We start from the raw sequence: 27488 nt of genomic DNA on the forward strand, positions 1-27488 counted from the left end.
TGATGTAACATAGCATTTTTCAGAACCGAGGCACCATTTGAACCTCCTGACTTCTCTCTAGAAAGCCTTTCTTGATCCTACTAAGTAAACATAACCTCTCAGTTCCAACTCACCATAGTTCGATGAACCTTCCAAATAGTTCACACCTCACTCTGGTTTAGGGTTTTTATAGTCTTTTTTTTTTTTTTAATGTAGTTTATACAGTGGGAATCTGTTCCCCTTGTCAGGGCTTTGCTTCTGGCAAATGTTGAACAGTATTTGCTTGTTTGAATTAAATTTTGCTTAATTAGATTAGGCCCATTGATGGCCAATGCTTCCTAGAATGTGACAGGAAAAATTAAGCTTCCCCCACAGCACCTTGGCCATGCCCCACAGCAAGTGCCAGTATAAACTTGCCCTCAAATTCTGGATGGGCTGTCTCAATTCTTCTGGACACAAGACTAGCCCTCATTCTCCTGTTCCATTATCCTCTTGGAAATGCCTTTAACCTCCCAGTATAGCTCCTGGCTGCCCTTCCAAGTCCCTGTGCTGAAGGTTCTTCCCTCCACCCAGCCTTTTCCCTTTAAGGATGAAATTTCTCTCCAGGAGCTTTCTGAAAGCTTCTGAAGGGGGAAAAAAAAAAAAAAAAAAAAAAAAAAAAAGCAATCGTTGCTTTCTGAAGGAAAGGTAAGAAATGCCCAAGTAAATCATCAGAGACTCTCAAATTGGCAAATGCTTTTACTTTTTTAATTAAAATACCTAGTTTGGAGGTTACATGCTCTGCTTGTGGGAGGGTAAGTTATTCCATCACTTCTGGAAGACAATTTGGCTAGATGTCAAGCACATTTAAAATGTTCACATCTTTTAATCCAGCAATTTTACTTAGAGCAAGTTTCTTGCAATTCACAGAAAAAAAGCAAGCAAGCAAGAAATTTAAAAAGGCATTCAACCTCACCAGTAATAAAGAAAATGCAAATCAAAACACCAAAATGGATAGTTTTATATACATCCCTTATGAACCAGTAATCCTAATTATAGAAACTATTCTAAAGAGATAAAAGCATCAGTATATGAAAGCACATAGGGAGGGGCACCTTGCTGGCTCAGTCGGTTGGGCATCAGACTCTTGATTTCATCTCAGGTCATGATCTCAGGGTCCTGGGATCCGAGCTCCACATTGGACTCTGCACTCAGCACGGAGTCTGCTTGACAGTCTCTCTTCCTCTCCCTCTGCCTCCCTTCCCATCCCCCCCTTAAAATAAGTAAATCTTTAAAAAAAAAAAAAGAAAAAATATGTGTGGATATTTAATGCAACATCAATAGTAACTCCCTAAATCAGTAAATATACATGCTGATTTATGGGAAATGGCTTAATAAATTACAGTGTATCCATATCATGGATTATTTATACAGTTATTTTTTAAATAATTACATCTGTATGTTGTAAGTTTCTTGAGATGAAAAGTGAAAATAATAATTTAAGTGAAACAATGTATGGTAAGGCTTCATTTTCATTTTTTTTTTAAATATTTTATTTATTTATTTGACAGATGGAAATCACAAGTAGGCAGAGAGGCAGGCAGAGAGAGAAGAGGAAGCAAGCTCTCTGCTGAGCAGAGAGCCCAACTCAGGGCTCGATTCCAGGACGCTGGGATCATGACTGGAGCCAAAGGCAGAGGCTTTAACCCACTGAGCCACCTAGGCACCTCTCATTTTCATTTTTAAAAAGTATTCAATGATTCATTTATTCTTTTAACAAATGTTTAGCTAGCTCTGTGCCAGGGATGAAATGGTGAAAATCACATGATTTCTGCCTTTCCGTGTGCTATTTTAGCATAGAAAACACATGGAAAGGAAACGAACCTCAAGAAATCAGTGCAGGGAGAGAAAGGAGGATGTAGATTTTTAATTTACATCCATGCATTGTCTCAGTTATTTTTTGAGCCTGTATCACTTTTGCAATCAAACTAAAAGAATTTATGCACACAAAAACAAAACAAAACAAAAAAAAACCCAAATTATCTTAGTGAAATAATCAGAAAGACACCTGTGGGTTTATGTACAAGGAGGTACCATACAGTGGTTATGAGCTTGGCTTTGGAGTCAGACAGACCTGTGGGTATTTCCACCTCTGCCACTGACCAATGCTGTGATCCTGAGTAAGTTAGGTGACTTGTCTGTGTCTCAGTGTCCTTCTCAACAGAATGGATATTATAATAATATTCATCTTGAAAGATCATTACAAGGATTAAATGATGTATGTCAAGCATTTAACACAGTGTTTGGCACATAGTAGATATTTAAAAAGTGGTAGCTAGGAAAACAGTAAGGATTTTTACCTTCATATTATTTAAAATTACAACAAAAAACTTAACTCTCCAACAATTGCCATATGAGTAATGGACATTCTTATGATGGAATATTGTGAAGTCATTAAAATCACAATTTTGAAGATGTTTCATGAAGTGAGAAAATATAATTTGGTGGTGAGCATGAACCTATATATTCACTATAATTCCCATTTTGAAAAAACATGTATCTGTATGTGTGTGTATATATATGTGTGTATTTATATATACACATATATACATATGTGTATACATGTGTATGCATATATATACACATACGTATATAAAAATATGTATATTTATACACACACACACACACACACACATATATATATATATATATATATATATATATATATATATATATGAAAAATCACTGGAAGGAGGTGTCTAGAATATTAACAAGTTGGTCAAAGTGTTTGTCACTTGCTCTGGTCAGTTTTCCAAATAACAAGCAGAAAAATCTCCTAACATAAAAAGGGGCTGTGTGTTTGCCTCTAAGCTTGGTAGATGAGAAAGGAGGGTTGTTCAATGTCATTCCCCTTTATTTAGTAGAAGAGGAGAATCCCAAGTCATTGTGAGAATTGTGGCAGTGTTAAATTGGGAAAGAAAGCAGACTAATTCTCTGAAGACCAGAGACCTCCCTCTGCTGGGACTCAGAGGGGTCTACATGAAAAGGTGGAGATGCTGTTTTAGGAATTAAAATTTTTGAGCCGGAAGGGAATCTGGTGATTGTCGAATTCCTTGTTTCTCCATGTGGTTTACGGATCTCTCCAGAACTTGTGGGATGCATAACTTCCTCAGATCTACTAAATCAGGTTCTGCATTTTAACAAGATTCCCAGGGGATTCTTTTGCACATTGTAGTGTGAGGAACAAATGGCATCTCCATGAGACTTTTAAGAGGTAGAATGATAGATTCAAGGTCACAAATGGGGTTTTTTGTGGCAGAGGCAGGTCTCTGGACCCCTGTTCCATTGTTTCCTCATCATATTTGCTGCCCTCACTGTGTTCTTCCTCACTGCATCCTATTTGGTATACATTATCCAATAACTCCTCCCCAGGTCTTTTCTTATTCTAGTAACCTTTATAGGTATGGTGTTTTATTATTAGATATATATTGCACTCAGACATGTTATTCTTGCTGTATGGCAGTGGGTGAGTTCAAGGTCAGCTTCAAGTGCCTGCATTATTGACAGGGGCTTTGTAATATCCACTGGGGCTCAGGGGCTTTGTAATATCCACTGAGATTAGTCCCTAGTTCCCTATAAACTTGCTGCCACCAAGCCAAGTGAAAGCATGGTCCAAAGGACAACTGAAAGTCTAGGAATTTCTGATCACTGTCTCGACACAAACATCTTTCCTACCCTTACCTTTGTTCTCTGTGTTCTACCTGGGTTCTGCTCCCACCCTCTCTCACTTTCATCAAAGGTTTAATTATCCTCCTGGATTCTGATCACGGATTTATTAAATGTTTAACTCTATGTCCCTTGAATGATAGTTTCTCAGTAATGAGGTGTGTTCAGGAGGAGAAGAGCAGGTCAAGCATGAGTGTAATTTGGAAGAGTTTGACATGAGCCATTTCATCTCTGTCAGTGTGAATCACCGCTTTGGTTTCTCAAGCCTGGGGCCTGCTGGACTGGGCCTGCCAAGGTCAGCTGAGGTGCCCCAAATTAATTTTAAAGACATATGGTGGCTTGGAGCTCACGAGTTATCAACTCACAATATTAAAAAAAAAAAAAAGACTCATTTGATTTCCCCTCAAATTATGAACCAAAATATAAATTACCTTGAAATGGCTAGAAAATAATATGGCATTGTCCTATAGAATTAGAGATTGCTGCATTTACAGTTCAAAGCAAATTCTTAGAAAGAATCTACCTTTTTGAAGACAACACATAGGACATGCTGGAAGAATTGCTAAGTATTGAGTTGACCCTAGTCAGTAAAGATTTGCCAGGTATTTCTTCTGTATAATATACCATTTTAGATGTTGGGTTTTTGTTGATGGGGTGTGGGGGGGGGGGGTGGAGGGTGTCCAATAATGGCTCCTTGATAGAGTTACAATGTAAGTAAGATGAAGAGAAATAGGCACCATCTATCGCCCCAGAATATCAGAATCATAAGAGAAGTCCATGTTCTGTGGGTGTTTTCACAGAGCACCCATGTGTAGGTAGGGGACCCAGAAAGGCCAGAAATGGTAGTATTTGAGATGGACTCTTGAATATAGAATTCAAAAAATCTTTCTTCTTCATTTATAAACTTAAAAATTTACAAGGATGGCATGTGGGTTTTCGAGAATAAGTCATTTAGAGGTATATAAAGAAAACATTGTCTACCATTTTCACTACTTAGGGCCCCCCTTCCCTAGCCCCAAAGTAACCAGTGTTCACACTTTGGTATATCCTTACTCACCTACACCTTGCTACATATATATAGCTGGCTAAAACTTAGCTTTGTAGTTATTGTTGTTGTTTTGCAAATTAAGATATTATGTACATTATTCTGCAATGCTTTTTAATTTAATAAAATCCTGAATATTTTCTCAGTTTAATGCATATCAGTACAACTCATTCCTTTTAATAGATGCACAGTGTTCTATACGATGACTGTTCCAGAATTTGATTCACTGTTTCCATAGTGATAGACCTTCAGGTGGTTTCCAGGATTTTGTTATTTCACATTGAATCAAATATTGACAGGAAGAAATGGAATCAAAGAATCAAAAGGCCAGAAATATAACTTTGGGTTAAATAATTCGTAGTCCAATAATTTCTCACCACAGTAATTGCATTATTAGCAGCTGGGTCAGTAGGGACCTCTGCTTAGTCGCCTCTGGGTTCTGAGCTCTTCAGTTATCACTGACAATACTCACACCTTACTATAGTTCATGTTTTGCTGGACTTTCAGTCATTTATTACTCTAATCATGGCTTCCATGTTCCCACACTCTGTTCAGAACCTATCCACACCTCCTCCTCAGAGAGCAGAGATCCATGAGGCAAGTCACCTGCCTCTGTGGTCACCACTGATGGAATTGTGGTGACCATCTGATTCACGCTGGGCTCATCAGATTCTGTCTTCTGAGAATTTACAGGTGGGACTTAGAGACATGGTAAGGACTGGGTGAGATGCTTGAACTCAGTGACGGACAATAGAGGTGGGAGATTGTACCTGAGTCAAGTACTTGCTCAAATGGAGAAGGTCAAGTGCATGGAAAGGGCAAAGGATGAAAAGATGTGTAGAGTGAGTATGGGGAAGGGAGAGAGAGAGAATGAGAACCTGATTGACTTGCTACTGACTAGTTTCTGGTTCTAGCCCCTTTTGAGGACTGATTGTACTTTCTGACCTTAGGTTCCATTAGATACCTGTATCTCCTTCTAAATTCCTTTTGTCTGGACAAGACAGAGAGAGGATGATTTTTAATTTGTAATGAAGTGATTTTGAACTAAGACTTTGACCGAGAGTGGGGTTAAGAGGAAGATATTCTTTTCCACCAATTTGAAGCTAGAGAGAGAAAGAGAGCATAATGATCTCCCTGGGAGGTATGAGAGCCTACTCTCTACCAGTGTAGAAAGAGATATAGATTGTGTGATTTATTAATACAGGATTTTATGTGACAATAGATAAAATACTTAGGGGAAAAACAAATGCTTCATTCAGTGAAGTTACTCAAGGTTGTACCTCCAGTGGGAAGTGAGTCATAAGACTGAGGGCATTCACCCAGATATCCTGAAGAGGATTGGGAATGGCTGGCTTGGGTTCCACCACATCTGTGTTGTATGACACTGGAAACTGGAACCTCATTTTCTCTTCTGTAAACTGAAGACAATATGTAATATTTTTCAGGGGATGGAATAAAATCATGGATGTAATGCCTGACATCATACCTGGCACATGATAGGCCCTCAACAGCCTTAGTTCCATCCATCTCTCTTTCCTCTCTTACCCCTGGCTCTTCCTCTCGCCACTGTTTAGGAGTCCAAGTTCCTTTGATCCCTATCTTCTCTAAGGTTGAAGCTGCTCCGTCCTCCTCCTGGTGCCACAGAGTGAGGAATGGAGAGAAGCGCATGAGAGGCATGGAGCTCCAGCCAGATTGAAAGATACTGGTGGGAAACGACAGGGTCCTGGAGGAGTGTGGGGAGAAGGGAAGAGCCGCATGTGTACCAGAAATCCGTGTACATATGGCTGAATTAGAAGCTATTAAACAAAACAAGTTAGAACCAACCATTGCATACTTTTTTACTGCCACAAAGACCTGCTCCAGCAAATAATCACAGTGCCAGGTGTTTGGAAACAGCAATAGATAATGTCATATAGCTGATATCTGAGCAGTTTGTTCATTAGCTAATGGCTGTTCCCAAACTGTTCTAAAGTGACAGCATTTGTTACTTCTAATTTAATGTTGATTAATATGGCCATGTGCTGGAATCATGTGAATATATTATAAAGATTGGCCAGTCCTCTCTTTGAAGAGCTCACAAACTAGAATGTATGTATAAATACATTTACACATATACTTGGGGAATAGTAAAGGAAAGAAATTTTTGAAAATTAGGCCATGAATAAAATTTCTGATTCAGAGCAAACCATTATGAGGTGCTTAGCATCACTGGTCTCTGTGTAGAACAAATGAAGGACATTTTTTTTTTATTTCAAGAATTTCCATTCTAAAAAGAACAAAAATCTTTCTAGAAGGACTAATACTGTCTGGGTTTGTGTAGGTAGGAAGTAGAAAGACATAAGAACCCTTTGCTAGGGTTGTCTGGGTGGCTCAGTGGGTTAAGCCTCTGCCTTCAGCTCAGGTCATGATCTCAGGTTCCTAGGATTGAGCCCGGAACTGGGCTCTCTGCTCAGCGGGGCGCCTGCTTCCCCCTCTCTCTCTCTGCCTGCCTCTCTGCCTACTTGTGATCTCTGCCTCTCTTTCTGTCAAATAAATAAAATCTTAAAAAAAAAAAAAAGAACCCTTTGCCACACTCACGTGTCCTGCTGGACAGAGTCACCCTCAATAATATGGTTGACAGACTGATATTGCTGCCTTTTTTCATGCAGCAACAGCATTGTACCTATTTACCAGGCACCAGGAATAAAAAGAATAGGAAATTATAAGTTTTCTTACCCATAGGAGCTCTCAGACTTATGGGGAAGACAAACATATGGACAGATAAATTATGCTAAAATTTTGAGTTATTATAGAAATGTAACTGTGCTCAGAGTGAACCTCTAAGGCAAAGCTGTTCCATCTGTGTAGGGGGATTGGAAGACTTGAGAGCTAACAGTATCATTTTACATGTCTGGAATTGCATAGACAAGTGTGTATGTGCAAATGGTTATGTATGCATGTGCATGTACCCCTATGCACACACAATACACATGATGATGGCTGCTTTCCAGCCCCTTAGTGCATGTACCAATAGAGTGAAAAATGGAGTCCTTTGAGGGGGGGAGGTGGAAATAAAAATACATCTATAATGGAGGTTCAGACACAGATTTTGGGGAGACCACATGCATGTGTGGGTGGATTCTCCTAGAGGCTAAATCTAAGAGCAATGATAGGATTCTGGAGGAGTCGCCAGAAGGAAAAGAGCAAGACATGAGCAGCCAGGCTCCATGACAATCCTGAGGGTTGGAGGGGAGCAAGCCATGGTTCCTGGAGGCTTCTTGGAAATGTGTCCTAGTCTGGGTATTCTGGAGACATGGGGGCACACTGGGGAGAAGAAAGATGTGTGTGGACAGAACAAGCTGCCTTACTGAATTCTTAACACATTGAAACTCAAGTGACCATGCTTTGGGAACCTCTTAAGTCTTTGTGACAGAGGGATAGAGCTTTCTACTTCTTACTTCACACCACACCACACACACACACACACACACACACACACACACACACACACACACAGGCTGTCATGGAACCATGAAGTAAGAACATTGATGTTCATGGAAGATCAGCAAAAAGTTTCCCTGAATGGCTCCTTTAAAATGCAAGATTCCAATTGCATGGAGCACTGGGTGTGGTGAAAAATAATGAATACTGTTATGCTGAAAATAAAAAATAAATTTAAAAAAAAATAAAATAAAAAATAAAATGCAAGATTCCCTTCTGCACCCAGGAAAGCTCCCTTCATTCAGCCTCTGATAAGTGACATGCCAGTGACACTCAGTGTTTAAAAACATCTGTTAGCCACTTTCTTCGGTGGAAGCAAAGGGCCCTTCTGAAATGAAGGACACAAAGAGGCTAAAATAGCACAGGTGGGGTCCTTCCTCATTCAATGAGATGGGAACAGGCTGGGAATGGGGAAGAAATGATTTCTGTGGAGGAAGATCTGGAATCGTTGTAAATGGACGGGGCTGCCGGGTAAGAACCACTCTCCCTCATGCAACTGGAGCAGTAAGACAGGCAGGAATGTGGGGACGCTGAGGAAGGGATGTTCTCCAGGGGACTAAATGAGGTAACAGAGAGTCATAGTGCAGTGGGTTAACCCCACACTTCTGGTATCAGACCACCTGGACCTGAATTCCAGCCCTGACACTTACTTTGGGTTGACGACTTCACCTAGCACTGCCTCAGTTCCCTCACCTCTAAAATGGGGATGCCAATTGTTGTACCTGAAGTGTTTTAGAAGGATGAAATGATTGTTGGCACGTGGTTATCAGATGTTTCCAGGGGAATGCAGTTTCTTTTTACATCCCATCCCCAAGCTGTCGATACAAAACATTTCAAATTTATGAGTGTTGTGTTTTGTCACCCAGATCCCCCATTCAGAACTGAAGTCAGTCAGTCAGTCATTTGAAATCCTGGGTTGGACCCAGAGGGAGGAACAGCCCTGCCCCCTCACCCTTACAGGGGTTAACCAGGAGGGGCCATCCCAGCTCCAAACTCCCAGAAGGATCAGCTCAGCTGAGTCCTTGTGTTTGCAGCCCAGTCCAATTCCTTCCTCTGCCCAAATCTGCTTCCTTCCTTCCTCCAACAGTGATGATCTCGAGAGCTTTCCCTAATAAACCCCCCCACACTAACCTCCATCTCAGAGTTGGCCTCCCGGAGAACTCAACTGGTAGTAGTAGTAAAGTTGAAAGAACAATAAAACCTCATAGGTCCTCCCCTTAGATTTAATCACAAATTCTTAACATTTTGCCAGAGTTGTTGCTTCCTCTCTCCCAATCCCTTTCCTTGGGGAACCTCCTTTTCCCTTGAATCATTTTCAAAGTTAAGTTGCAAAGAACATGACACTTAACTCCTAAATATTTGGGCATGCATTTCCAAAGAATAAGGACATTTTCCTCAAAATCACGGGCCATTATCATCCCTAAGGAAATTCCCAGTAATGATCTGATATCCAGTCATGTTCATATTTTCCCAGCAGTCCAAGAATGTGTATAATAGCTATTCATTTTCCAACCAACTATTTATTTGCAACCAAGATTCAATCAAGGCTCATAAGCTATGTTGGTTGTTGGGAGGTTTTAGTCTCTTTTAATATAGAATTTTTTCTTTTTGACATGATGTTGAATTTCTGGAGTCAGTTTTCTTATAGAATGTCCCACACTCTGGATTTTCCTGATTGTGTCCTATGTATCATTTCATCTCTTCTTATATCCTCCATGTTTCCTATCATTGAAGCACCTTCCCAGGTGCTGTTTTGTGTTTCGTGTTGCATGTCTGCAGGCTCACCTACCATAAATGATGCCCACCCGGGATCTGTGGGTAAGGTAGCAGCTACCTGGTCATTCCATCATAAAGATCTACTGTCCTTCTTGGAATTAGTAATTAAAATGTAGACTGATACTTGGCACTAGCCTAACAGTCTGTTCCCCTACATCTTTGACTCTTTGGGGTCCATGGTCTTTACCTGAAACTGTTATCCTATTAAGGATGTAAAACAACAATTTTCCATTTCTGGGATTCATCCCACATTTATTTATCTGGCATTCTCCTGTAAAAGAGGGCTTTCCTCCCTGTCCTATGATGCTCCTTCTTTCTTTCTTTGTGTTGACTAATATTATGGACATGGATTTTTTTTTTAATTGATTTGGCCAGTGTGGGTCCCGTGAGCTGGTTTTCGAATATTTTTGGCATGAGCATCTCAGTCTCCGAGCACTTCCTGGCTCTGTGGTACCACGACAAGGTTTCATAGGCTTGTAAGTCCACCTGTGCTTTTACTTCCCTAGTCCCCGAATTGGTATTTTTGTTTTTGTTTTGTTGTATTGTGTTTTTTTGTGGTGATTGTTTGCTTTTTTAAGTGAGGTATGATCTTTTTAGTGGGAAATGATATTTAGAATCCAGGACTCAAGGACTGGCCATGCCCATTGCTACTGATAAAAGAGCACCTTTTAGAAACTGGAATCTTTCCCAAAAACTCAAAAAGACATAAAGAAGTGAGACTTTTGATTTGGAATTGGGAGGTCTAACCCTGGAAGTCCAGCAGAGAAGGAATAAACAGAAAGGAACAATTTCTGCTTCTTAAAATATAAACTTTTTTTCAGGAGAGATCAATGCCCCACAGCTTAAAAATGAATGTTCCATTATTGCGCTCCAGGGATCAGAGAACTTTTGCTTTCATCCAGAATAGAAAGCATTTATTGTCATCAAAATTGATGAATGCCAACTTGAACAGTAGAGAGATTTCAATTAAGAGGTTTCTGTACGTGGAAAATTCTTCTGAATTTGAAAAAGTCATAGACATCAACCATCCAATTTTTCCTTTGTTTTAATATTTTTTTTTTCTTTCCTTGGTTAAGGGAGGTATTGGTGTTTGTATGCAGAAAAAGAGCTCCATATTGATTTTTATGCATGAATTATTTTTTTCATCAGGATACAAAAGAGAATATATTGTAACAGTGAGAAGGATGTTATTCTTCTCCTGATAATTAGGTCTCCTTAAATATAAGAAATTATACCCTGTTCTCTTGTGATGAGAAGCAGGGCACCAGGACTCCCATTTTTGCTTTACTTAGAAGCATTAAGACATATGAATGGACTTTTTATTAGCAACAATTAAGCTGTGAGGCTGTAATGGAGAAAGGAAAAGGCAAGGAGTACCAACAGTATAGAAAGGGTTTCCTTTGGACCATTGAAATCCTTTGTAGTGACGTTCTAAAAAATGCCTAGAGTCATCTATGGGGAGAGGTGGTCACTATTTTAAAGGTGGCTTGAAATACATGGGCTTAATTAGAAAGAGAGAAATCTAGATCCAGCTAAGACTGTGATCAGGAAAGAGTCAACAGTCACTCCTGTTAGCCAGGAAGGGGGCGATGTTTGATCATTTCATAGATGTTCATGTTTTGTGTTCAGACATAGTTATGAAGCGGCCTGTTCTTGTCTTGGTCCTGCCTGGTCCCACAGTGGCTTCTTCTGATGCTGACACTCGTGAAATGATTCATGTTCAACAGGAGAACACCAAGGCCTCGCTGTGTCAGGTGAGTCTGGACGGCTCAGGTCACATGCTGTCTCTTGCCCGAGCACCAGCTCACCCTGGACTCCTCATGGTCCATACAGGATGCATAGGTTCATCTTCTGCCACAATGTTCATAGTTCTAGAGCCCAGACCTCAGATGCAAAAGCAATTGAATGCAGGTGGTTGCTTCATACTTCTCTCTTTTTCTGCTTCTTTGTTTATGGGCCAAATAACACCATTCCTCATCTCCCACATCTGTGTGTCCTTAGTTGAAGTGAGCATCTGATATTGACTAGCTGCTCTGAACCCTTACTCTGAAACCCCCTGGTGAGAGAATGTGATTCACCTCTTTAGGTCAGGTGACCACACCTGCGGTCAGTGACTTTTGACCAGGAGGGAAGGATTGTGGAAGAGCAATGTCATTCCCCAGGCCCATCTCTAAAGGAGATCAATCCTTAGGGAAGGGGGTCATATGCCTAACACAGGGACTACTTACCCAGGTTCCATGTTAGTGACCTCAGCAACACGGTAGAATGATAATGAAGCTAATACCTTGCATGGCTTCCATGCTTTACAGAAGCAAAGCCTTTTCATCATCATCGTTAATCCTTCCAACCACCTCATGAAATGAGGATGATTTATTTCCACTTTAAAGGAAATATGGTGAGAATCAGAGGAGCTTTGAGATCATCTCAAGCCTATACATCCTGTTATTCTAGAACTGAGACTGAAACACAGACTTCACGATTCCTGGATTGCCAGAACAGCTCTCCCTCCGTAATGAGTGTGGGACATTTCCCCAGATCTGGAGATGCGTTGACGGTGGGTCAAGGAGAATTTGCACGAGGTGAAATAACTAGTACGAAAGCTGGGCCAGGTGTCAGTCTCAGCGGTCTGACTCAGAGCCTGGTATGGAAGTAGCAGAAGGCTCGCAGAATGGGAGGAGTGGGAGATCTCAGAGAGAATGAATGGTTTCTCCTCTCCAAGAAGTGAGAGCTGGTAGAAAAGGGATGTGAGGATAGGCAGCTTTTCTGACACAGGGCAGGTTTTTTTTTTTTTTAAGATTTTATTTATTTATTTGACAGAGAGAAATCACAAGTAGACAGAGAGGCAGGCAGAGAGAGGGAAGCAGGCTCCCCGCTGAGCAGAGAGCCCGATGCGGGACTCGATCCCAAGATCCTGAGATCATGACCTGAGCCGAAGGCAGCGGCTTAACCCACTGAGCCACCCAGGTGCCCACACAGGGCAGGTTTTGATAAAGCACAGGAACTCTCACTGAGGACAGAGACACCAACTAAGGGACTCCCATGGAGACCTGGGGACCAAGGGATCGGAATAGTGGGGAAGTGTGCGGACATGATGGGGGTCAGTTCAGAGTCATGGCAACAGTGGTGCTGTTTCTTCTACCATCTTGTCTTTTACTGAGAGATTAAAGTGACTCTCTTACATAGGGGAGTAGGGAGAATAATGGAAGTAGGGCTGAAGTTCCCTCCAGCCCTCAGCAAAGTGATGTATGAATTTAATAAGCTCCACAATGCCAGGAGACCCTATAAAATTGTCTCTGGAGCTGCAGCTCTCTCCGGTCCCCAGTGGCAGGAGCAGTTTTGCATTGAACTATTTTTGTATTTTACGGGTTTGGTTTTTTCTGATTTAATTGAGCTATTTCTTGGAGAAAATGCCCGAGTAGCTCAGCCCTGCCTGCAGAGCCTGGCATGGTGGCCATTAGTACGATGGATGTCCTAGATGTCCCGGGGGCTCACACTGTCATCATCTAGATTCTAAGCAGAGGCATGCTTTGCCCTGGGCCCCAGGAGAATTTTTAAAGTCCCTGCGTTGTCTCCCAGTGGATGTTCAGAGGAATGCGGAGCTGGTTAGACCATCCTAGGGACACAGCAGGTAGAATTCGAAAGGATACATGGGCTTTTAGGGAAGATTGGCTCAAGAAGGTAAGAGCCCCCAGTAAGATGAGGACAAATTTAGTGGTTCTCGGGGAATTTGTTTTTCCTCTTCAGGTTTCCATTAAAAAAAAAAAAAGGGGGGAGGCAATTTGTTGTTTTTTGGTTTCTCACTCTGGGAGCTGGAGCTGATTTTAAAGGATTAGTAAATTAATCAGTTCAGTTCTGGCCTTCATCTCAGGGCACAGATGTTCCCTCTCTGCAGGGGGAGAGTCTCTGGCTTGGTGGGTGGGAGGGATTCGGGAAGGGGAGGATTCCAGCGCTCAGACAAAGACCCACAGCCTCCTCTGTTGTCTGAAAGAGTCAGGGGAGGGGCTCACAGGGGCCAGTCCTTGCTGGGGGAGGCAGCCCCGCGCATTGTGGTCTGGGGTCTGTGTGTGCAGTGTCTCTGACCCAGCACAGGCATGATCAGTGAATGGACAGCTCCACTCGGTTGATGCCCCTTCCTAGCCCATGGCATTCGAATACCAAATGTTGACGCCTGTTCAGTTTGTCTCTGGCACCCATCATCCCCCCTTCCGTCTCCCCTCAGTGGCCCACTCCAATCACAGGATGACCCAAACCCAGCCCCCAGCCCCTGCCTGCTGTAACTTACTCACATCCCATGTCCCTGTTGCCCCCATCCACTCCCTTCCAGTTCCAGTCCTTCTCCCTAACGTCATGCAGGCACCGTAGTGGACTTGGAAAGGCAGGACCAGAAACCCCGTCCCTGGAGCTCAGTTGCATGACAGTCTTCTCCGCTGACCTGGAGTCAGGTCTCTCAGTGCTTCATCTGTCAAGACCTGGGTTGACCCTTTTCTGCCTGCACTTCACGGTTTTCAATCTACTCAGTTTGTTCCTTTCTCCTTCCACAAATCTGCGGCTCAGTTCATTTGCTGGAAGTCAAAAGCTAAATGTCTGTGGTGTGAGGAGACTCCAACCCTCACGCTGTTGGGTAGCTTTCAGACTCCCAGGCTGGAGTTCATGGCCATTCCAGGCAACGAGAGGAGCTTTAATACTACAAAGCTTCTCTTAGACATCCGCCTAACTTCTTTCCATCCTGGCTGAAACCCAGCCAACCCGAGAACTCTGCTACAGGGCTCCTGGCCCAACCTTCTCCCTGGTGCCTTGTGCCACCTCTGACTCGTCCGGGACTTAGGGACAGGCCCTGGGAAGGCAGCGCCTACACTCATTCATTCGTGAAGCAATCTTATTTATTTCTGGAATGCTTTTCCACAGCCCTCAGAAGAGCTGCTTCCTAAATAGAACTGCAGTTTTTCTGTCAAAGGGATTAAAATTAGACGACTTTGTGCTCTAGTCTCATTTCTTGCCTTAAGTATGCAAAGATATAGATGGAGGTTGTCACTTTCTCCATCCCACATTGGCCATAGAAACAGTATTTGCCTCATTAATTTTTCTTTTAGCACATGGAATAAAACATATCTGTCTCTATCAACATTTCAGGTTTTAGGTTTCTGCAGCCTTACAACAAACAGATGTGCTACAGCCTATAAAAAGGACAAGCGTAGAGGCCGTGTATGTGTATATATGTGTGTGTGTCCTCATTCTCTTGTCACAGCCATAAAACTTCCTGGAATTATGAAAGGAAGGGCTCAGCTTTCAAAGTACGGAAAGACGACCTTGCCTGGTTCTGTCTAGTGACCCTGAAGATAATTCAGATCGTGTGTATTTAGTGGCACCGGGGAGTGAAGAGGATAAAGGCTGTGGGATTAGTGATGGAAACGCCTCTGGAAGGCAGAGGCAAGGAGAAGATGCTTGGTATTAGGGCTCTGGGTCCTTCTTCTGCCCCCATCTTGAAAAGGTTTTCAGACCTGAACTTTAGGATCACATTCTGGTGTCCCATTACTTCCCATAACCCAAGTTCCTCAAAGATGGTTGTCGGGGACACAGCTTTTCAGCAGAGTGCTGAATTTATGAGAGAGCAGAAGGCAAAAGTTATTTTGATTGTCAAGCTAAGTAAATGTGAGGTACAATCCCCTGCAGCCAGGCCAGTTACGGAGCCGCTCTTCCTTTACTCTTCTCATGGTCAGCCATGCTTTCGTAATGCTAACCTAACAATCCTCTGAATCGGCCACTTAACATGCGCGAGGTGCCATATTCTTTGATGAATCTCTGGTCTTTTTCTGTATTGCAGGTGGACACTGTCTTCTCTTCAGCTGGGATCCACTGGTATTTATCATTTGTTTGAAAGAATAAAAACCCTAAACTATGAAACCCGATTACCATGTAGGCAAAGACGGCTAGACGGGGCTAGTGAGGAAAGAGTGATTCCGTCCGTCACACATCTCACTGGTGCAGTGGCCGTGGGGTCTGAATTCAGAACACTTATACCTTGGAAAAGCCCTCTTAAGTATCTAGTGAGTCGATAATTGAGGAAGAGCTGGTGTCGAACCAAGGCAGTAAATTCTACTCTAAGGCATATGAGAAATCTTCCTGGTTGGAAGAATTTAGGAGGATGTGGGGGTAGGGCATGCAGGACTGTTAGGGGGATTGAGCTTGTGAGTTGTTCTGATCTACTTTTCAGGGCTCAAATTGACTCCAGACCGTTTTCTGCCCACTCCAGCATTCTAAAATATGTAATATTATATATATATATATATATATATATAATATAAAACCATCAGTCCTGCTCTTAATATGAAAACAAAATACCATTTCACCAATTCCCCAGCCCTGGTTATATTTCAAGATTTGATTAATTTTTGATTTTTCATTGTTCTCCTTTTGAGTAATCACCGCATTACTCAAAACATTTCCCAGGGCAAGATGCCCTGCCTGCCTCTAGTTTTGGCAGAAAGCTGGGAAGGTGAGCTGGTGGTGCAGGAGGCGGTGGCCTCTTACCCAGGCCCGGGGCTCAGGCAGATGCCCCTGTGCTGAGAGGAGAGACTGCTAAGCCCTTGACTTCCTGCTGCAGACACTGACAGGGGAGCCTGCTTTCGTCCCATGCAGCAGGATTCAGTAGCTGGTCCTGAAACCCTAGAAAAAGTAAGGGTTTCCTAGCACTCCGGAGCCCCTGAAAAATACCTTTAGGTTGTCACAGTCAGAACCTATCTACGTGGAGCAGTGTTTCTCAAGTGCATTGGAGAGAATCCATGCCCCACATGATGTCCTGAAGCAAAGGGTTTCTGTACCACAAGGGTGGGACATGCTGTATCTGATAATCCCTCTGGGTCATTTGTCATATGAAGAACACACCAGTGGCTCTGAGACGTCCTGCGCAGAAACGTTGGTCTGGTTTTATTTCACCCAGAACTTCTGAAAGCAATTTGGTCATGCTTCTTGACAAGTCTCCTGCCACTGTGTCACAAGCAGGCCTGTCCCAGGCACACCAACCTCTGGTTACTTCCAAGCAGAAACTCCTATCTCTCAGACCTGAGCCATTGCTGGTGCTGTCTCCTCTGCCTGGCAAGATGATCCCTCCCTTCCCTTTCCTGTCACCTGCCTCGCTGATTTTTACAACTTCTCTCAGATTCAGTGTGAGGGTCACCCTTTCTAGGAAGTCCTCCCTGATCCCTGATCTGACCGCAGCCCTCTTCTCTGGACTCTCAGAGCACACGTATCCCTCTGCTAGCACCCAGAACACTGCCCTGTGTATGCCTTCCACGAGGCCTTCTCAAGGGCAAGGGGCACAGCTTCTCTTTCTTTTTTCAGAATCCAGCATAGCATTGGGGTGAAGGTCACGGTAATGGAATGCAAGAATGAGAATTAATGAGATCATGTGTGTGAAGCAAGGGAGTCCACCTTTCCAGTGCCTTTTCTGCCTTGGGCAGGAAGGGATTACCTCAGTCACCCAGGGATTCACCCTCTTTCCACAGGGCTCCCCCAGGATATCCTCTGTCTCTGGGCTGGCAGAAGCTTGCATAAGAAGGCTCATTGTCATCTCTTGTCAACAAAAGCTCCCAGAAACTTGATCTACTGACAAACTGACCACATCAGAACCAGTATTTTTAAATAAGATCCTTAGCGATTTGCCTGCAATTAAAGATGGAGAAATATTGCTCTCAGGCACCACAGGACTGTGTAAGTCATTGCCAGTTAGGGCCCATCTCCAAAGACTTGAACGGAAGGACCCTGGAGGTTTTAAGATAAATAAGTAAATAAACATCTAAGAAAGTAGGTTAAGTGAATTTGAAGGTAGTAAATATAAAGAGTCATTGTTCTGGGTGCTCTTGTATGTTTTAACTAATTTAGTTTCCCTATTATCTCCCCAAATATAAAGAGTGAAATACACAGGGTTGCCACCCCGTTTTTGGCCTAACCTATTTTTTAAAAATAAGTTTTAATTTTGAAACAATTATAGACTCAGAGAAATTGCAAGAACAGTACAGAGAGGTCCAGTGTACCCTTCACCTGATTTCCCCCAAAGAGCATTTTATGTAACTTTGGTACAATTTCGAAGCCGGGAAGCTGACATTGGTACATCTACAGACCTCATTCAGATTTCTCCAGTTTTTATGTCTACGTCTGTGTGTGTGTGAGTGCACTAGCTCCATATAATTTCTCCATGTGTAGAGATCAGAGGATCTAGTCCTGCACATGCTCGGAACTATTCGTCACCACGGAGGTACTCCCTCACGCTGCACCTTTATGAGACTGGCCCATTTTCGGAAGGGCAGTTGGCAGCTGCCGCAAATCCTTAGGTTAACCACTGATGGCCATCACATCGCCTGGACCTGGCCTGTGGTGCTGTGTGACCGTCCCCAGGGTTCAGGACATAGCACCGAGAGTTAGCACAACCTCCCCAAGTGTCTCTACCAAGCATGTGCAGAGTTTCCCTGTCACGACAGTGTGAGTAAAAGCAACACATGTCAAAAGCCCAGGGGGGCACTTCCATCAGTTCAGGAAGTAGCCAGATTTCTGCCCTCTGACCCTTTCTCCTAGGGACCCTCCTGTCCCCTTACACCCTGGGACCACAAAGAACAACATCCCATGTTGGTGAAAAGCTTTTCTCTACGAGCAGTCTGCACGGACAGGAAATAATCCACCCTGAGTCCTACTGAATCAAACTTGGCCACAAGTGTTGCTCAGGTAGTTGCCCTCCTCGCTTGTTCAGACCAACAACTGAAGGACACTGGCCAGGAGGAGTCAGTCTCCAGGGCACTGAGCACGTGGAGGCCGCATCCCCCAGCCTGGTGCCTGGCACACAGAGATCACCATAATAGCTTCTGGTAATCGAGCACAATCTGTGTGTTGGGTATTGTACTACGCATCTTATTTCATTGTCCCATTGACTCCTCAAATCCAGGCAGTCTCCATCTTAGGTCTGTGGTCCCCAACCCTCTCCCCCACTGTCACTTCAGTCACTCTGTGACTGGGAATTCTTCATCGTCACAATTATCGAGTATATCGCTTTCATAATCCTAAAGCCCACGTTGATCTCTCTTCCCCTTTCACGTCACCTTCTGGGCACATCCTATCATACGCGACAACTGCTAGCATTTCTGAACCCCAGCTGTACTTACTTATTCTTTTGGTCCCCATAGAAGATTACGACCAGAGGTCAGTCTTGAGCAAGTTTGGAAGCAAGGTGGCCTTTGTAAGGAGCTGCAGTGCGGTCCTTCACACTTGCTCGCCCTCCGTGTGTTTACAGAGCACTTTCACCAGCAGACCCATCAACTCCTTAAAAAAGCCCAGAGATGTAGGCGTGACGAGGGGACTCCTATCCGAGGAAGTCTGGTGTCAGCGAGGAAGGTGTCTGGCTCCAGCCTCACTCTGCTCAAGGCAGCCCAGTTTGCAGGTGGCTTTAAAGAGGATGAGGAGGAGTAACAGTATTGAAAGCCGTGCCCACCTACAAACTTACACCTTCCATAGCACTGAATTTGAAAATAGTTATTTTTAGTTAATCTGAGGCAAAACATCCTCTGCTGTTTACACTAGTTGTTTCCGTTTTATGACACGTGCCCTACAGACTGTCCTAAGACAGTGTCAGTGCATCTCACCTACTTAGCAATCTTGGAAAAGAGGTGGGGCAGAGGAGTGAGCGGTCATATAATTTATCATCAAGAGCAGGACACTTCTGAGAGGAACAGGAGGCCCTGTCCCTGATTACAACGGGGCAGCAGGCATAATTCTGGGCTGTCCCTGGGCGAGCTGGGACACTTGAACACTCTGCACATGGGAAAATTGAAATCCAGAGTGCAGGGAACTCGTCCCATCACATGACGGCTAAGTGGTGGTGTGTGGATTTAGGCTCAAACTGATCCCAGGGCCCTAAGCTGCCCTACTGGGCCTAATGGCCTCTCCTGGCCATCGCGGGAGAAGCAGGATTGCACAGGAACTCGGTTGCATGAAATATCCATGAAGTATGCTGGCACCAACCCCACCTTGTACCTGGGATTGTTAGCTGGTGTGGGAGGCTGCCAACATGGAAGCAGCTCCTCAGCCTTCTGCCTGCCCTCCCACTAGTTATAAAGTGATTCTGGGTAAATGATGTCAGGTTTCATGGATGATGCCGTGGATAAGGTGTTTGTTTGTTTGTTTGTTTTAAACTCCTTGGTGAAGCACAATAATTTCCCACCTTTTAAGTGAGACAATCTATAGACAAGGGCACTTCGTGAAATGTCAAGTGTCAGGCGGATCATTCATTCACCCATCATTCATTCATTTGTCCCTCACAACTCATGGTTCTCCTGACAACGTCGGGAGCCCTGCATATCATAATCAGGTTCCCCATGACTTGCCTGAGGCCCCGACTTCTTGGAGGACACTCCCATTTTCAGCCCTGTTTCCCTTCACATTCACTTCTCTAGCTTGCTCAGGGCTCTGGCCACACTGAAGTCTTGTGCTGTCTCCCTCCCTGGCCTTGGTGTAGGCTGTTACTACTGCCAGCATCATCTCCTTTGTACAGAGTTTCACTGAGTCTGGAAAATGATTCATCCTTTAGCTCGAAGGTCACTTCCTCTACAAGCCTTCCCTGCCCTCTCTAGGCAGAACTAAGTGTGTTTCCTCTCCGTGCATCCAGAGTATCTTGCTGACACCTCTAACACAGCCCTAAGTTGTTGCCATCCTTTGTTTGTAAGTGTACTTTATCCACTGGACCATGGACTTGGAGGACAGGGACTAAGCTCTGGTCATCTTGACACCCTGAGACTTAGCAGACAAAAGGCACTTGAGAAGTGTGTGTCTAATGAATGAATATTGTGCCCACCAGATATGGTGGCATTTTCCAGACTTACCATCATTCTCCTTCAATGCCTCATAGGCAAAAGGTGCTGTAACTATATTTGGAATTCACAGGAGACCAGATCATAAAAACCTAGGCTGTACTAGTGTTATGGACTTCATTATCAACAGGAAGGAGGAAAATTACCTACTGAGTGCACCAGCTGTGCACAATTCCTGGTGAGATCTCAGTAAATGTTCATCTAATGAGCGAATTATCTAGACACCAGTTTGGAGAGATAGGTGGTAATAATGCCATTTTACAGATGACAGACACCCACAAGAAAAGGTAGTAAGGGATGGAGCTGGATTTGAACTCAGATCTTTCTGGCTCTAAAGCCTGTGTGCTTCCTCCAAGTCTAAAGAAAAAGAAGGCAGCTCTGGTTGCCAGCCCCTGTCCTTGAAGGCAGGAGGTGACGCATAAATGGGAGTGATCTGGGGTGAGTCTTTCACTCTAATGGTAACAATGTACTGGCACTTGCCAAGTACCGACAGTGTGCTTGGCACCTCACAGCTCACCTAATCCTTCAGTGACCACGAAGCAGGCACAATTAGTTTACCCACTGCTCAGATGGGAACACTGAGGTCCAGAGATGTCAAATAACTTTTTCCAGCAAATGAATGGTTTGTGACCCAAGACACATTAGTATCTAATGTATGAGGCTACTGGTCCATCTTCCACTCGCAACCCTCTGTTATTATTTATAATTGCTCTACTTAGAACTACCCGGTCATTTTCTTGATCGGTCCCTCCCTCCTTTCCCTTCCCACTCCCCTACAAAACATATACTTAGTGATGGCAGGATCTGCTCTGTCATATTCACTGATATGGCATCCCTAGAGCAATGCTCTGCTCACAGTAGGCCCTCAGGACAGATTTAAATGAAAATGGCAGAATTGATATTTGAAAACAAGTCTGGGTTGCCTGAACCTTTTTGCTTCTCTGCAAAATGGAGGTAATGACACCCAGTTTTCCTGGCACTGATAGTGTTCACAAATGCCCTCGTGCCTTGCCTGGCACTTTGACATCATCCTCCATTGGTGGCCAATGTGATTGTCCCTCTTCCTTGGACGCGTGCTCTACTTGGCAATGCAGACTCGAGGCAAAGCAAGACTGGCCCTGACTGGGTCAGCCTTAAATAGGTCATTCCAAGAGGGATTTTCATAAGAAACGAAAACATGGGGCTTCTATCTAATTCTGGGAACACCCAGAATTCTACGAACTTATTAGAGTTTAAGCCAACTGTGAGGCTTGTGCCTAGGTCTTGGTGTCAGGGACTTGCCTGTTTTCGGTTTAGCATACAGTGTGAGTGTGTGTACATGGCCCAAGAGAGAGCTACAGCCAAGAGGCCACATGTACCACCCACCCATCTCCTCCAAGACCAGATGGAGCAGCCTTACCTGGAGCTTGCCCAGCCTGCTATTCCCCAGCCCACGGGCATGTTTGTCCCCAATAGCCAGACTCTGTCAGATTCCAAAGTTATCAGGAGTACTATTTGGGTCCCTAAGTCACCAGCTTAACCCATTTAAAAGAGAAAACATTATTTGCCAGCATCCCTTCTTTGCCCTACACTTGACTGATCTTAACTGAATTTTTTGACTTAGGAATGAATTATCTCTGCTAACTTTGACTTTTAAAGAGCTACCTCTCTGGAGATTGAACCATGTAGGAGGTGTTTTAACTCTATGAGGTTATAGGAGAGCTTTTACCATTCAGTAGCTGTCCTGTTCATCCAGCTGATGCCAGACCAGCCATGCCAAAGCCTGAACTCTATTTTCGGGCCAGCCCAGAAGTCTCTAGAAAGGCAGAGGGGGGAAAATGCTCAGAGTAAGGGAGACAGGACTATATACACACTGACCACTTAGGAATTTTGGCTATGAAGACATGAGACTATGTCTTAGGATGTAGCTTCTTTTCTGAAGGAGAACCAGTGGGTCAATTTAAGAACAACCAAGCCAACAAACAAGACAGTTTAGTGTGGGTACCACAAATCCATTGACATGAGAGAACAGGGATGCCACTGTGAACTGGAATGACTGAGGGAGGTTTCACAGAGGGGGCAGATCTCATGAGAAGCATTGGAGGCTGAGGATTTTGGATAAATAAAGAAGAGCAAGGACAGTTCAGATGGGAAGATCAGCATAGGGAAAGACTCCAAGATTGTGGAGAAGGAGGAAGGGAACAGTGCTTGTAATTAGGGAGATAGGAAAGACTTGGAAAATTCTCCTCTGGAACAGAGGTGAGGAAAAAAATGAAGGAAGGATACAGCTGTTTGGCATATGACTCAGTAACATTTACTTAACCTAGTTTGTTGCCCCTTGAAGGAGAGATGGAATTTTCTTATTTATTCAGGTCACAAGTGAAAGGTTTTGAAACCATACTTAGGTTCAGGGAAGGAAACCCATTCTCCTCTGCTGTTCATGCTTTTGCTTGCCCCTTAAATATTGGTGTCCCCCAGGAATCAAACCTTCCTTGACTTCTTCTGTTTCTGAACATCCTTCTGAGACAGCTGCATTTACTCTCTTGCCTTCAACCATCCATATACTGCCTGGGTATATGCCTTCAACCACCCATATACTGCATGGGTATACTGTACTCACATCTGTACCTGCCCCTTGTCTTTCTCCTGGACTCCAGCCCCTAAAACCATCTGTTTGCTAATCATCTCAGCATCTCTAGAATTGAACATTATTTAATTTTTTAAAATGAGGTCTTCCTGCCAAGGCCTCCTTTTCTCCCGTATTCCCTACCTCTCTTAAAGGCCCTTTCTTCCCTTCCTTCCTATATCCCTTCCTTCTTCCCTATATAAAGATTAATCAAACACTTGTGATATGCTAGATACCATGTGAAATGTCCTCTTGCTTGTGAGGTCTCCAGGGTATAGTGGAAGAGGTAGATGAGTCCAATAACTCATTTTCATTCACTTAACTATTTATAGAAAACTACTTATAGGGACATCTGGGTGGTCCAGTCAGTTGAGTGTCTGGTTCTTGATGTCAGCTCAGGTCTTGATCACATGGCTGTGAGTTCAAGCCTCATGTTGGGCTATATGCCCATTGTGGAGCCTACTTAAAACAAAACTACTTATATAATGTTGGGATAAATAGGGGTATGTAAATAGTTCTTGAGGAATCTAAAAACTTTACCCAGGATGGTAAGCTCAAGAAAGGCCTCTTTGATTAAATGAAATATGAGTTGAGTCTTAAATCTGAAATCTTGAGAAATTAGTTAGATAAAGAGGAGATGACAGGAGAAATAGATGTGATAGAACACAAAGGTGAGCAAGGAATATTTTCAAAACGGTGTCCATAATGGTAAAAGTAATAGCAAACATTTATTTAACCCTCACTATGTACCAGTTACCCTGCTAAGCACCTTACATGTGTTTTTGTTTTGTTTTGTTTCTCATTATAATCTCAGAAATATGTTGTGAAAGCCAATCCATTTTGTAGTTGATGAAACTGCTGTCCAGATGAACAAACTTGCCCTTGAACTTTTGTGAAGAAGTAGTTGAGCTGGAAACCTAAGCTTCTCTGACTCAAAAGTCTGGCAGCTGGGGTGGTGCAGGAGGGGCCATGCGCAGAAGCAATTTTCTCAAGGGCTCCGCATCCTCAAGGAGGGGTTTGGGTTTTATCTCAAAAGAAACAAGGAGCTGTTTCAGGCTTCTAATCTGAAAAGTTACCTGAAGTAGATCTTCATTTAGCAGATTCACTTTTGGAGGGGAGTCAAAGATGAATTTGAGAGCAGGTGCAAGACTAGAAGCAGATGGACCCATTAGGGGCTGTTGCCATAGCCCAGGTCAGTTTTAGGAGGCCCAAGAGAAAGGAGCAAAGTCAAGATTTGGATGTAAGGGGTGAGGGTAGGTTAAAAACAATGCTCAGGATTTGAAAAATAATTTGCTTTTTCAAAAATAACTATCATTTGATAATTCAGTCAACAAACATTCTTGAGCCTCTGCCTTATATCATGGACCATTCTAGGTCCTAGGGATAAAATGGGTCCATAGGACATAGCCCCTGTCTTTTCCTTATTGCATTTTCTTGCCCCGTTTGTCATAGATTAATTGAGCATATAATTAGGGGCTTATTTCTGGGGTATCTGTTCTGTTCTAGGTACCAATGGGTCTATTTTTGTGCCAGGACCATACTGTTTTGATTACTACAGCTTTGTAGTATATCTTGAAGCCCGGCATTATCATACGTCCAGCACTGGTTTACATGAGAAACAGAGACAACAGGCATCTAAATGATATAGTCAGAAATAATACTGCAAGACTTAATCCAAATAACACCACCAGTCCTCAGATTTTTACATTCTGCAGCTCTTGACAAAATTCTTAGCCTCCCTAGGAGCAAATGGATGAATACGACTGTGAGGCAGATTTTACCTTGTTAGAACACAGAAACCCCCTCCCATGCTGCCATGGCCAAGACCACTGTGAGGCCAGAGTGGCATTGTTTATCCCCTCAAGGTCTAAGTCCAAATAGAGGAAGTAGGCAGGGGGTGTCTGATAAGCCCCATGCTGCTGGCGCCATTCACTCTGGCTGGACTGCATATGATGGGAACAGCTTGTAATGTTCTTGTGATAAAGACTGAGAGATTTAATGGGATGTTTCTACTGAGCACAGCTTGGAACATTTCACACAGTTCTGCCATCCTCCAGGGGTGCTTAGTCTTTGTGGAAAGGCACAGCTCTCAGCAGAAGGTTTGAGATTAACAAAGAGGGAAAACTTAGTGGTAAAGACGATTCTGCAGATAACAGGATGACCCAGAGAGAGATGTTTCCCACATAACCCACCACAGGACCTTGTACCTACCATGCTCTGCATAAATGCTCACTGAATGAACAGGGAGGGTGGGACTGACAGCAAGGAGGCTGGAAGCTCTGGGGTAGAGAGAGGCTGCGGCACCCATTAGCTTTTCAGGAAGGTGCACTGCCCCTTCAACTGCACACCCCTTTATTTGGCTCACGGGTATTTTAAATGCCTGAATATCCTAGGGAAGGAGAAAGAACAGAGCCTGACAAGTCCTAATTGGCCCCATTCGATTCTGAGATCAATACACTGGGGAACTTCTGCCAAGTTTGTACTCCCTGTGGAGCGATGAGAGAGCCAAGCAGCTGCAGGTTTCTGGGGAGAGTTCCTGCCACTGATCTAGACTTCAGAGCTCGTATTCCCAGTGTTGTGCTGGAGAAGAGAGGTGACAGGAGGACAATTTCCAAACCTAAGATCCCATGTGGCCCTCCCCTAACCCCAAGACCCTCAAATCCAACCCAGCTACCCACAATGTAGCATAGACCTTGGAAAGTGTTGCCTGAAAGCTGCTGCCCCATGTAAGAAAAGAAACCCGTCTCTACATCTACTGAGAGACATGATCTCTAGCCGACTCATTGAACCATTGAATGAAACCCAACTGGAAACGTGTATTGAGTTTCCAACACTGAAGCATTTTTATATTTCTCTTTTCATTTAATATTTCTCATTCTTTGGCTGAGTCTGTAGCCAAAAGTCAAAGCACAAACTTGCCCTGAGAAAGTGAATCCTTGACTCGAACACCCATTCTGAAAGAGAAAACACTTTTCTTTCATGAGTGATCTTGTTCTCACAAGTTAGATACTTTAGATAAATCTCTGGGGTTTGGAAGAATTTGGAAAATTGCAGGGTCACTGAACAAACTAATCGTTTAACCTCGAAAACTCTGCCCAATTCTCACCGCAGTTGGAAAATGGGAGCTTCACTTGCAGATGAAAAGGTCCCGGGGTCATGGGGTGGTGGTTAGAACAGACTCCATGGCATGAGCAGGGCCCGAAAACAACATTTCGGTTGGAAAGATATGAGTGCTGACAAGAAAGTCACTGTGAAAGTTTACAAGTGAAACACGCGGGCAAAGGCCAAACCACCTCCGTCTCATGAGTGTTTCTGAGACCATTTCCCTGCTCCAGGGGTGCCCCATGTCTAGGGGCTGTTTTGGTAAGGGATCTCATTACAATGGGGTCACCTGTGTGGCCATTGGGATGGAGTACCTGGCAGCCATTACCTCCTAGCCCATCTCATGGGACCTCCCCTGTACCCTATACCAGCTTCTTCCAAGTGCCCTTTAGCCTCTGCTGCTCAACCAGAGAGGGCAGAGGCAGAGAGGGTCGGGGAATCCCCTGTGCTCAGGAGTGATGTAAGCTGTGAGGGTACCCGATCCAGGCTCACACACAGGTTGGATTCAGCAGAACCTTCTCCTGCTTTTTCTGTCTGTTAAGTGATTTTGACTTCACCTGTTTTTAGTTTGACTGCTGTTACTTAGCTGACACTGCATTTGCTCTGGTTGACGTGAGATAGAATTTTAATTCCTAAGATGATGTTCTAGAATGTAGGATACATTCATAATATATTTATAAGAATATTGATATACTTCTTACGAATATAGTATTCCTACATCAATGGACTCTACAGAATTAGATAGTAGGGGCATTATATTTTGATTGAAAAAAGAGATCCACTATTGCTCAAACCACCCCTGAAGTTTTTTTTTAAAAATTTTATTTTATTTTTTCAGTGTTCCAAGATCCATTGTTTATGCACTACACCCAGTGCTCCATGCAATCTGTGCCCTCCTTAATACCCACTACCAGACTCATCCAACCTCCGACCCCCTCCCCTCCAA

The 27488-nt window shown here is 43.6% G+C and overlaps 1 long non-coding RNA gene across 6 annotated transcripts in view; it reads left to right on the top strand.

Moving 5' to 3' along the window:
- LOC309841405 overlaps window positions 1-27488 on the top strand; it is a 444569-nt gene that overhangs the window by 211330 nt on the left and 205751 nt on the right. For 4 of the 6 annotated variants that reach the window (XR_014299107.1, XR_014299108.1, XR_014299109.1 and 1 more), the window contains one exon: window positions 11615-11739. The exons of the other annotated variants lie outside the window; for them this stretch is intronic. This is a non-coding gene — a long non-coding RNA (uncharacterized lncRNA). The remainder of the gene's footprint in view (window positions 1-11614; window positions 11740-27488) is intronic. 6 annotated transcript variants of the gene reach the window in all.

Source organism: Mustela nivalis, assembly GCF_964662115.1.
Source record: "Mustela nivalis genome assembly, chromosome: 9".
In the NCBI taxonomy this organism is placed as follows: domain Eukaryota; kingdom Metazoa; phylum Chordata; class Mammalia; order Carnivora; family Mustelidae; genus Mustela; species Mustela nivalis.